This window comes from Sturnira hondurensis, unplaced genomic scaffold (genome assembly GCF_014824575.4).
Source record: "Sturnira hondurensis isolate 20B ecotype Veracruz unplaced genomic scaffold, ASM1482457v3 Scaffold0006505, whole genome shotgun sequence".
Classification (NCBI taxonomy): Eukaryota; Metazoa; Chordata; class Mammalia; order Chiroptera; family Phyllostomidae; genus Sturnira; species Sturnira hondurensis.
In genome coordinates this window covers 4552800-4565800 of record NW_028079136.1, presented here as the reverse complement: position 1 = coordinate 4565800, position 13001 = coordinate 4552800, and the positions used below count along the sequence as shown (strand labels likewise).

The 13001-nt window shown below is 33.5% G+C and overlaps 1 long non-coding RNA gene across 1 annotated transcript; it reads right to left on the bottom strand.

Moving 5' to 3' along the window:
* Positions 1-1599: 1599 nt before the first annotated feature.
* LOC118989742 (uncharacterized) lies at positions 1600-6081 on the bottom strand. Its single transcript, XR_005067076.1, has 3 exons — positions 5853-6081; positions 5603-5642; positions 1600-2272 (listed from the first exon to the last, which is right to left on the bottom strand). It is a non-coding gene; the product is annotated as an uncharacterized LOC118989742 (long non-coding RNA).
* Positions 6082-13001: the final 6920 nt, after the last annotated feature.

Genomic DNA, 13001 nt, shown 5'->3' with positions numbered 1-13001 from the left:
TGCTAGTAGATACGCCTTACATCAAATATCGACGAGAAAGTAAAACTGAAGAAGACTGCCCAACACCCTTGTTCCTGGCTTCAGCTCTTCTTAAAGGCAAGGTCTGCCCAGACCAGAGTGATGTCATGCAAAATGTTGGAGCAGAAAACTCTTAAGAGTTGATTAGTTCATCAAAGCAACAAATGAGCTGGAAAGAGGTGTGTGAATAAACTATTTTGGAACTCTGGAACCAGACCGTATAGTTAGAATAACCAGAAGAGTGCTTGTTACAGTAGATATTTTTTTTAAATCATAGGAGAATATGCTGAAGAAGTTTATGTGAAGGTGGGTGAAAAAAGTGAAGGAGTTAAAAAAAAACAAAAAAATTCATAGACACAGATAATAGCATGGCAATCACCAGGGAGGAAAGGGATTGGAGGCAGGGATAAGGGGGATAAATGGTGATGAAAGAAGGCTTGACTTGGGGTAGTGAACACAATACAATATACAGATGATGTATTATAGAACTGTACATCTTAAAGCTATATAATTTTATTAACCAATGTCATCCCAATAAATTCAATAAAATAAAAGTCAAATGAAATTACCAATCTAGTACACTACATTGCCAAAATTGACTCCAAAAGAAATAGAAAACCTGGAAAGACTGTTATTCAAGAAACTGAATAATAGCCAAATACCTTTCATGCTAAAAGCACTATGTGTTATGATTGAAGTTTATCAAAAGAGAGATAACCTTTCTTATATAAACTTTTTTAAAAAGAGGAAAAGATTGTAAGATACTAAATTTGTTTTAAGAGTCTAATAAAACATTAATATTTAAAGTAGACAAGTATGGTATAGAAAAAATTTATACACATTTATCCAACAAATTAGACTGAACATCCTTTAAAAATGGGCAAATTGAATACAGATTTTATTAACAATAAAACAACATGCTTAATTTGGATTTACCCAAGAATGCAGATGATCTCACATTTAAGCCCCTCTCAGTTAATTTATATGAACACATTTTAAAACCATGTCATTACCCTCCAGTTTCCTGTGTGCCAAAAGCTTCTATTAAACACTGACCTTGCTTGCAACAAATATTTTAAACAAATTTTTTAAAAAGATTTTAATTTTAACTTTTTAAATGTTTTAATTTTTTAATTGTGGTAATATATAATTTACCATCAACATATAATTTACCATCTTAACCACTTTCAAGTGCACAGTATAGTGTTAAACAGTATTTACATAGTTGTGCGATCAATCTCCAGAACTCTTTACATCTTGTGAAACTGAAACTCTACCCATTAAATAAATGTCCAGTCCTCCCTCCTCCCTCCCCCCAGCCCCTGGCAACCACCATCCGACTTTCCGTCTCTGCGGATTTGACTATTCTAAGGACCTCTTGTGAGTGGGATTTGATTTGTCTTTTTGAGACTGGCTGATTTCACTTAGCTCAATGTTCTTAAGGTTTATCTATGTTGTACCATATGTCAGAACTTCCTTTCTTTTTAAGGCTGAATACTATTCCATTGTATGCATGCATCACATTTTGTTTTTTCATTCATCTGTCCATGGACACTTGGGTGGCTTCCATCTCTTTGGCTACTGTGAGTAATGCTGCTATGACTATGGGTGTATAAATGTCTCTCTGAGACCATGATTTTAATTCTTCTGCGTATACATGGTATACTCACAAGTGAAATTGCTTGATCATGTGGTAAGTCTGTGTTTTACTTTCAGAGGAACCACCATACTGTTTCCTCAGCAGCTGTACAATTCTACATTCCCGGCAACACTGCTCCAACTTCTCTTCAATTTCGTCAACTCTTGTTATTTTCCACTTTTTTAATAGTAGCCATACTAATGGGTATAAGGTGGTTTCTCACTGTGGGTTTTAATTCCACTTCCTAATGATTAGTGGTATTGGACATTTTTAAAGGTTTTTGTTGGTCATTTACAAATCTTCTTTAGAGAAATGTTCATTCAAGTCCTCTGTCCATTTTCCAGTCAGGTTGTTTTTTTGTTGTTGAGTTTTAGGAGTTCTTGAAATACTCTGAATATTAACTGATTGGAGATATATGACTTGCAAATGTTTCTACCATCTGGTTTCTTTTCCACTGGTATCTGTGTCCTTTGGTGCACAGAGGTTTTCAGTTTTGACGTAGCCCATTGAACTGTGTTTACTTGTGCTGTCTGTGCTTTTAGGGTCAGAGTAAATGATACTGTTAAACTGTGGATGTTAGTTAGGTAATCCCAGTGGTGTAGGAGGTGAGGTCTCCTAAATGGGAGTGAAAGATCCACAGTGAATTAGATAATGGAGTTATCAAAAAAGCATTTTAAATAATTACAACTAACACATGTAAAAAAAATAGAAAATCTCAACAAACAACTGCCCATTATTTAAAAATGTCAAATGGAAATTTTAGAGGTAATAAAATAAATCATAACTAAAATGAAGGATTCAATGCATGTGTTTAAGGGCAGACAAGAGTGAAGCAAAAAGAGGGTGAAGGAACTAGAAGTGAAAATATGCAGGTTGAAGTTCAGATGGGAAAAAGCCGGAAACTGTAGAAAGGAGTATAAGGGAAGGACAGGATGCGCCGTGAAGCTCCAACACACATACAAGTGGAATCCCAGAAGCAGAGAAAAAGAGTTAGGAACAGAAGTAGTATTTGAAGATATACTAGCTCCTAAATTTCCAAACTAATGAAATACATCAAACCAAAAACCCGAAGACTTTTTTAAACTCCAAGTTGGATAAGTAGAAACAAAACTGTATCTAAAATCAAACTGATACAGTGTAGTTTCATTTGTCCACTCTACCTCAATAAATAAACAAAAAAATATAAACAAACAGCTGAAAAGCAAAGAGAAAAAGAAAAATAAAAGCAAATAGAGGGCAAAAAGGCACATTACCCTCAAAGAAAAACAATAAAACTCAATTGTCTTTCTGGCAGAAATTATGGAAGATATGACAGTGAGTGACATCCTCAGAGTTTCAAAATTTAAAAGAAATCTTCTGCCAACTTAGAATTATATTCTTCAAAATTACGGTAAAACATTTTCAAACCAACAAAAGCTTCTCGTGAGAAGTTTCTCGTGAGAAACTTTGTCACGAGAGACTGGGGACAATAAGAGAGAGTGAGGGGAATTCTTTAGACTGAATGAAAATGACCCCAGATTGAACCATGCAACTAAAGGAACAGAGAACCCTGGAAAGGACAAATATGTAGATAATATAAATAATTTTGGAAAAACAATGATATAATGTGATGTGGGGATTAAAACATAAGTAATAATAAATGTGTGACAAGACAATACAAAAGATGAGGAGACAAGTATAAATAAACTGTTGTAAATGTATTGCCTTATGCAGAAAGTGGTAATAATACAGATTTAAGGTAGATATTAATAAATCAAGGGGTATATTATGACTCAAAAGCTAATAGAAGAAAAAAGGTAAAAATTAAAATATTCTGTTAACCCAAAAGAGGGCAAGAAAGGAGCAATAACAGAAATAAAAATAATAGTAGGGACAAATAGAAAATAAATAATAAATAGCATGCTGACAGCTCTGACGGGGGGTCAGTGGTGGAGGGATCCAGCAAAAAGAAATAGGACTCAGGTTCAAGGACAACAGTGTGGTGACTGCAGGATGGGGTGGGGGGTAGGTGGAGGTGGAAGAGGGAATAAGGAGGATAAATGGTAATGGAAAAATATAATAAAAATAGATTAAAAGGAAATAAATAGGAGGGTAGGCTTAATTATATTACTAAGTATATACATTAAATATAAATAAATTAAAAAACCATAACTAAATAATAAATACTAAAAGACTGGGTTTTTCAAAGGTCAAGAAAAAGCTGTTTACACAAAACACTTTTAAATATAAAATTAAGATATATTGAAAGAAAAAAGGAAAAATGGCATAAGATGCAAATATTGATACTATCCAAAGAAGGCTAATATATATAAATATATATCATAAATACATACATAGGTATAGACAGAGATATAGATATATAAATATCATAAAATAGGACTCTAAGGAAAAAGTATTGCTAAAGGTAAAGAGAAAATGTCTTATATAAACAGGTAAACAGGAGGATTAAAAATTCTAAACATGCACAGACCTAATAGCACAGTTTCAAAATATTTAAGGCAAAACTTAATAGAACTAAAAGAAGAACTTCAGGAATCCACAATTACAGTTGGAAATTTTAACAAGCTCCTTTTAAGACATTACAGAACAGCAAACGGAAAGTCATAAGGATATAAAAGATTTGAAATGTATGATTAACCACCTTGACATAACAGACATTTATAGAATAACACACCAAACCACTACACAATGTGCATTATTTCAAATGCAGATGAACATACACCAGAACAGACTACATACATGGTGAATCCCAACGCAAGTCTGAACGCACTTCAACAAATGGAAATAATATGGAATAGGGCTTTTCAGACTTTAACCAGCATAAATATCAGCCAGGATCTTGACAAAACGTAGATTTAGAATTTCCCACAAACTCCCAAATACTGATGGTTTGGGGCTCCTGCACCACACTTTGCATAGCAAGAATATGGACTATATTCTCTGAACACGGTCAGTTTAGGTTTTAAATCAATTTTACAAAAGATTTTTAGAAAATGCCCAGATATTTGAAAATTAAGCATTCCTTTAAATAGCCCATGAGTGCCCTGGCTGGGTTAGCTCAGCTGGTTAGAGCATCGTCCTGATGTGCCAAGGTGGTGGGTTTGATCCCTGGTCAGGGCACATACAAGAATCAGCCAATGAATGCATACATAAATAGAAAAACAAATCATGCTCTCTCTCTCTCTCTCTTTCTCTCCCCTTTCCTCTCTCTCAAATCAATTTTTAAAAAGTATTTCATTAAAATAAAGAAATAGTCCATGGCTCAGAAATCACAATAAATATTAGAAAATATTTTGAACTCATTATAGCAAAAAAACCCACACTACATATAAAAATTGTAGGTAGCAGCTAAAGCAGTGCCTGGAGAGAATTTTAAAAGGTATGCATTACCAAAAAAAAAAGAGACTGGAAATCGTTATAAGTTTCCAACTTTTAAGGCTAGAAAAACAATAGAAAATTCATCCAAATAAAGTAGAAAAAGTCAATAAAGATAAGAGCAGAAATTAATATTACATGTTTGGGAAGCAAACATGTAATAGAGAAACACAGTAAAGTCTAAAGTTCTTTTAAAAAATTTTAAATCAAGAAATAAATAGAAAGATTAATGGAAAAATGAGAAAGAACACAAACTTAAACGTTTTAAGAATTCTACAGTTCTATAATACAAAGATAAGATATTAGGAGTGACTTTATAGCAATGAATTCGACAACTATAGTAAAATGGATAACTTCCTGTACAAACAAAAGTTAACACAACTAAAATAAGAAACAAATTTTGAAGAGTTCCATATCTATAAAAAATTTCATTTGTAATTGTAAAACTTTCTCAAGAGTATAGTCCCAGGTTTAAATGTTTTCACTCTTGAATTCTTCTAAAACACAATAAAGAAATATTACTAATTTTACAAACATTCCTTGAGGTCATAAAAATGTAAGCACACTTACCAACTCATTTCACGAGTCAGTACAATCTTGGTAACCAAATCTGAAAAGGACATTACAAGAAGGAAAATTATAGATCACTATCTCTCATGACACTAAATGCAATAATTCTATATAAATAATAGCAAATTGAATTCAGGGAAACATAAAAAGGATAATTAGATTTGTTCCAGGAATGCAAGTGTATTTATTAGGTATCTATTACTGAATAATAAATGACCTTAATCCTCAACGCTTGAAAAATACTATTTACCTCGTAGTTACTCTGGCTCAGGGGTTTGAGAGTTGCTCAGATGCGTAGATTTGGATCTGAGTCCCTCCCGAGGCTGCAGTCAAGAAGTCGGCTGAGGTTTGGTGGAGATCAGACGGCTCTGAAGATGGCTTGTTTAGGTGGTTGATGGCAGGAGGCCTCAGTTCCTTGCCATTCGGGAAAGGAGCAAAGAAGGGCCGCCTATTTCATGATTCCATTTATACAGGATTTCTAAAACTAAAAAAATTGTACAGTCAGAAAGCTTTGCAGAGGTTTCTTAGGGTCTGGATAAGAATAGCAATGAAGTGCAAAGGGGAGCAAGTGAACTTGGGGTGATGGTTTGTGATAACGGATGCACAACAAGCACAACTCCTAAAACTCATCAAACTGTGCATTTCAAATGGGCGGATTTAAGCAACGTAATTGTGTTCCAATACATGTGTTAAGCCATCGATGAACATAAGTCACCACATTGAAAAACAAATGAGAATTACACAAATGTCTCAATAGATGCAATGTCATAGATAGGAATAGAAGAGAACCTCCTTAATCTGATGAAGAATTTATTGAGAGAAAGAGAGAGACGGAGAGAGATAGGGAGAGATACGGAGATAGGGAGGGAGGAAGGGAGAGAGAGAGGGTGCTAACATTTAAAAAGACTAACACCGAACGTTGTTGAGTATTTGGAACATTTGGAACTCATATCACCAGTGGTAATGGAAAGCAGCACTACCACTATTATAAACTGTTTTGAAATTTTTATATAGTCAAACACAGACTTAATCTATAACTCAACAAAGTTCCTGTCCTAGGTATTATCCCAACAGAAACTAAAATGTAGGATCACAAAAAGACCTGTACAGAAATGTTTACAGTAGCTTAATTTTTATACCCCCAAATGAGAGAGAGCTAAAGTCCTCATCAAATAAGAGAATAAATAAAAATTTATGGTATAGTAAAAATATTTTGCTGAACAAAACACAAAAGAAGCAAACACAAAAGAACACATGCTTTGCAATTCCATGTATGTGAAGTTTCAGAACAGGCAAAACTAAAACCATTCGAGAAATCAGAACAACGGTTGCCTATTCGCTGTGTGTAGAGACCCAAGAGGCAAGATAACATTGGGGTGGGTGTAAAAACGTTTTAAATCTGGATATATGAGTATATTAAAATTAATTTAATTATATCCTTAAGGTCTGTGCATTTTTCTCTATGTAAATTTTACTTTGATTTCAACATTTTATTTAAACATTTGCTACATTCTCGATAGTAATCTAAAGTGAATTACTTTAAAAATAAATAAATCAAGCATTTTTAGCAGGAAAAAAAAATGAATTACTTTTAGCTCTTCCCATAAGTGGCTTCAGGTGACCTGAAAATAGTTCAGTATTCAGTTGATCCAGTAAACCTCACAAAATTCTGTAAATCAGGAGGTCCAAATCTTTGTGCTCACTTTAAGAACACTTGTGAAATTGCCCTGGTTATCAAAGGTATGCATATCCGAAAAGCCAGCAAGTAACTGATGCCTGTCACTTTACAGAAGTATATGTCACTCTATTGTTACAATGGTGGAGTTGGTAGGTGCACTCAGGCCATACAGTTGGGCTGGACTGAGGGTCCGTGGCCCCAAAAAGTACTGAATTTTTGCAGCACATGCTTAAAAATGCAGTCAGTAGTGCTGAACTTAGGGGTGCAGATGCAGATTCTCTGGTCATTGAGCATGCAGTGAACAAGGCTCCCAAGACGCAGTGCAGAACTTAAAGAGCTCGTGGGCAGATGACCCCACACACACATGGGCTCTCCCTGCCACACTGAGAGAAGCCTACTGAAAAAGAGCAGATTGTCCCTAAACCAGGAGAGGAGGTTGCACAGAAGAAAAAGATGTCTCAGAAGAAGCTAAAGAAACAAAAACTTATGGCCCAGGAGTAAATTCAGCACCAAATAAGTGCTGATAAAAGTAAAAGCAGAATGTTGGTTGTCTTTATTAGTAAATACTATATTTCAAGTGTCCTCATGAGATTGGGAAAAAAGATTACTTATTTGTTATTGATTAGGTTTTTCTTAACTGGCCCCTGAGTAGGTCTTAATAATGCATGTAAGGGCCAAAAAATATTTGAAAAATTGACTCTGAATTTTGCGTGTGGAAAAAACCCACAAAAATCTATAGTTGAAATCCTACTCAAAAGTGAAATAGTGAATGTTTGTCCACTGATCTCAGAAACAAAACACCACTTTTATACAGTTTTGTACTGGAGGTTTTAACGAATGAAAAAAGGCAAGAAAAGGCAATAAAAATAGGGTAAAAAAAGAAAAAAACTAAAATGGTTCTTATTCATAAAAACATGATTGAGTTCATAGAAAATTAAAAAGAATGTACAGAAAAAAACTGTTGAAATGAGTAAATTTAGCAAGTTATTGGATACAAAGTCAATGTTAAAAACAGTATTATTCCACATCCCCATAAATATTGAGAAAATGAAAATAAAGAAGTAACACTATTTACAAGCAAAAGCATCAAAGACAAAGGAATAGATCTGAAGAAAGATGTTTAAGATCTCTACATTGACAACTATAATACATTGTGGAGAAAAATTTAAAACATATAAACTGTTTCAATATTAAAAAATTGATAATGTAATCTACCTTATTAACAGGTCGATAAAGAAAAACCACGATTTTATCACTTGCTGCAAAAAGAAACATTTGAAAGGTTTCACACTTCCTGTATATGATAAAAACACTGAACAAACTAGGAATAAAAGGGACCTTCCTCATCTTGATAAAGAGCATCTATAAGAAACTGTCTGGTTAACATAATGGTGGAAGACCGAATCCTTTCCCTCTAAATTCAAGAACAAGGATATTCGCTCTTACTGCTCTACTTCAACGTAATACTGGAAGGTCTAGCCAACACAATAAGGTAGTAAAAGCAAATAAAAGGCATGCAGATTGCAAAGGAAGAAATAAACTGTCCCTATTTTCAGATAACATAATGATCTACTCATAAAATCCCAAGGAATCTTAAAAACAACAACAAAAAAAGCAACTCCTAAAATTAATGTGACCTCAGTAAGGTCACAGGACACAAGGTCAAATCACAAAAATTGACTGTATTTCTACAGACTACAAGTGAAAAAATAAAAATAAAATTAGAAACAGCATCAATTATAACCACTCAGAAGGAAAATATATTGGACTGGCCAAAAAGTTCATTTGATTTTAAAGTAAAAATAAGACAATTTCCATTTTTGCCAATAATTTTCTTGAACAATGTTTGGTTCCACTAACTTCTGCCATCTTTCAGGTAACTTCATAATTCCATCTTTCCAAAATGGTTTATCTTTTTGAGCAAAGAACTATTCCAGGTGACTTTTGCAGTCTTTCAGGTAACTGAAAATTGTTTCATTAAGATAATTTTGTAAAGACTGAAATAAATGGAAATCCAAAGGTGCATGTCTAGTGAATGTGATGGATGAATCAGAACTTCCAAGTCAAGCTGTAACAGTTTTTGCCTGGTCATGAAAGAAATCCGTAGTCTTACACTATCGTGAAGGGAGAATGTGCATTTTGTGTTGACTAATTCCGGATGCTTTTTGTGGAGCGCTGCTTTCATTTGGCTGAATTGAGAGCAATATTTGTTGGAATTAATCATCTGGTTTTCTGGAAGGAGCTCATAATATATATATATACAACATCATGTTTGGATGGAGCCTGGCCTTTGGTGTGGTTGGCAGTGGTTCCTTTGGTGTGCCCCGTGATCTCTTCTGTTCCTCGTTACAGTATCCACTTTTCATCGCCTGTCACAATTTGTTCTCAAAACGGAACATTTTCATTACATTTAAGTAGAGAATCCCTTGCGTAGTAAACACAGTCAAGGTTTTCCTCACTTATGTGGAACTCAAACATCAAAGTGATTAACATAGCCAAGCTGGTGCAAGTGATTTTGAATGCTTGGTCTAAACATTTTTGAGTATGTTGACTATCTCCCACATGTTATAATGTTGATTGTTCTCAGTTAATGTCTTGATCTGATTGCTATCAACTTCAATTGGTCTACCCCGCTGTGGAGCATCGTCCAATGAGAAATCTCCAGCACAAAATATCACAAACCACTTTTGACACGTTCCATCAGACACAGTACCTTCTCCATACACTGTACAAATCTTTCCATTTTTTTTGTATTTCAATTGTGTTTTTACCTTTCTTGAGATAATAAAGTACAACATGTAAAAAAATGTTGGTTATTTTCTTCCACATTCAATATTAAAATGGCTACACAAAAATTCACCAATCTTGATAAATTTTTTAATGCACACTGATATGACAGCTGTCACAATGCAATCTATCAAAAGTGCTTCGAATGAAGTTAAAGACAACTATAGTAAGCACCACTAGGGCCATCTTATGGAAAAAAACAAACGAACTTTTGGGATAACCCAATAATAGACTGGAGCTCATTAAATATTTCCTATTGAACCACACATTGAGTGAGTGAAAATGCAAAATGCAGTGTACACATCCATCAGAGGAATTCTCTATGGAATATATAGTATGATCTGGCAAATCACTAAGTAAAAGTTTAGATGAATTTCACCAAAAAAAAAAGAGCTAAAATTTAAAAAAACTCACAAGAAGAGGATGATCAAATCTCTAGTATATAAATAAAAAGTTGTACAGTATCATCAATAATCTAGGAAATGAAATTAAAGCTATAATCGAATATTACTAGACCCCCTCTTCGAAAAGACAGTGGATAGAAGTGTTAATGCTAATGTGGACTAACTGGAATGTTCATAAATTATTGAGGAAGTTTAAATTTTTATAATCCCTAAGGGAAACTGTTTGAAAGTGTCTATAAAATCTGAATAAACTTAGACTCTAGGATGTAGCAATTCAATCCTTGAGCATATACCCAACAAAAATAATTGCTTATATCCATAAAAAATATGTCCAAGGATATTAAAAGCAAGATCATTCATACTATCCCCAAACCAGAAAGGATATTACTGTACGTCAACAGTGAAACAGATCAATAAATTCTGGTTTTCCATAGTATGAAATTCTACATAGTCATGAAAAAGTACTAATTGTTGCTTAATGCAATGAAGTGGATAAATCTTTGTGATATAAGGCTGAGCTAATAAACAGACACAAAAGAGGGAATCTCGTATGATTCCATATACCAGTATGTGGAACTCAAGAACAGACAAAGATAATCAATGATTGACATCAGCTCTGGCTAATGTGGCTCAGTGGACTGAGTGCCAGACTGTGAACTGAATGGTTGCTGGTTCGATTCCCAGTCAGGGCACATGCCTGGGTTGCGGGCCAGGTCTCTAGTTAAGGGTGTGCAAGAGGCAACCACACATTGATGTTTCTCTCCCTCTTTCTCCCTCCCTTCCCTTCTCTCTAAAAATAAATAAAATTAAAAAAAATAATGACATCAGGATAGTGGTTACATTTTCAGGGTATTGGCAGGGAAGGCGTATAACATACACTTCTAGAGTACTGGAAATATTCTATATTTGGATCCAAGTGGTCTTTAGATGGGTTTATGTACAGATAAACCTTCATTTTAGCTGTAACATTAAGATTTGTGCATTTTATGGTATGTTAAGTTACAATTCAATAGGAAAAAATCCCTCACACACAAATCTATATAAATCTATAGTAATTTGAATAATGTAGGATTTGTGTAGGAATACACAAACAGATCAGTGTCCTAATGATTAAAGAACTCAGAATAGAGTTCATAGATTTGTCAATCTATTCATCAATAGATTGACAAATATGGAAATTCACATTATAAAATGGCATTTACATACCAGTAGGTAAAATAAGAGCTATTTAACTATGTGTTGTTGGAACAAGGATATGGCCACCTGGGAAGAAAACTAACTTGAATGCTTACCTTATACACCAAATGAATTTTGGATAGATCAAATCTTTATGTACAAAAACTAAAACTATATATATAATTATAAACTATAATATATAAGCTATATATTAAAAAACCATATATAGGCTATCTCTCAATAAAGGTACTTTTAAAAAAGCAAAAAAAAACTATATATAGGTTATATATAGAAAATAATATAATATTTAATAACTAATTCAAGAATAAACTCTTTCCTGTACTTACAAATATAAACCTACTTTTACCCCACCCTGTGTGTGTATATATATATACACACATACACATATAACTATATTTATACATATATATAACTATATATAAAAAATTAAAAATAGCGGGGAAGGCCTTCCTAAATGTGGTATAAAGCACAAAAGCCAGCCCTGGCCAGTGTGGCTCAGTCGGTTGGGCATTGTTCTGCAAAGCACAAAGTTCCTGGTTCTATTATTGGTCAGGGCACATGCCTGGGTGCCTAGGAGAAGCAACCCATCAGTGTTTCTGCCTTTCATGGGTGCTTCTCTCCCTTTTTTTTTCTTTCCCTTCCCTGTCTTAAAAAACAAATAAACAAACCAAAATCAAAATAAAAAACAAACCAAACAAACAAGAAACAAACAAAACTATAAAAAATGGATGTGTGGTTCATTAAAATAGTATCTATCACAAAAGTCATCACAAAGTCAAAAGAGAAATAAAAATTGGGAAAAAATGTATTTGCAACTATTGTTACAAAGTGTTAATTCCCCTAACATATAATAAATGCCTATACAATAACTAGAATATAAACCCAACAATCCAATAGAATAACAAGCAAAGGATATGAACAATTTACAAAGAAATAGAGCTGGCTATAAAACATATGAATATATTATTTAAAATTACTAATAAAAATTTCAAGGAGATAACCATTTTTAAAAATCTACTACATTAGTTAATTTTAAGGATGAAATAGGAATTCTTATATTGTTAATGGGCATATAAATTGCTGCAAACTTTGTGGAAAGTTACTAGGCAATATCTATTAAAATAAAAAATGTATACCTTTTGGCCCAGTAACCCCACTTCCAAGAATATATCTTGCAGATATGCACACATAAATACAAAATAAAGTATGTCCAAGGTCACTTATTGTGGTATTCTACATTAGTCATTCAAGAAGCCATACCCATAAAATGAAATATGCAACATTTAAAATGAATAATGAAGAACTTTTGGTATTGGTGTGAATGGTCTTCAAG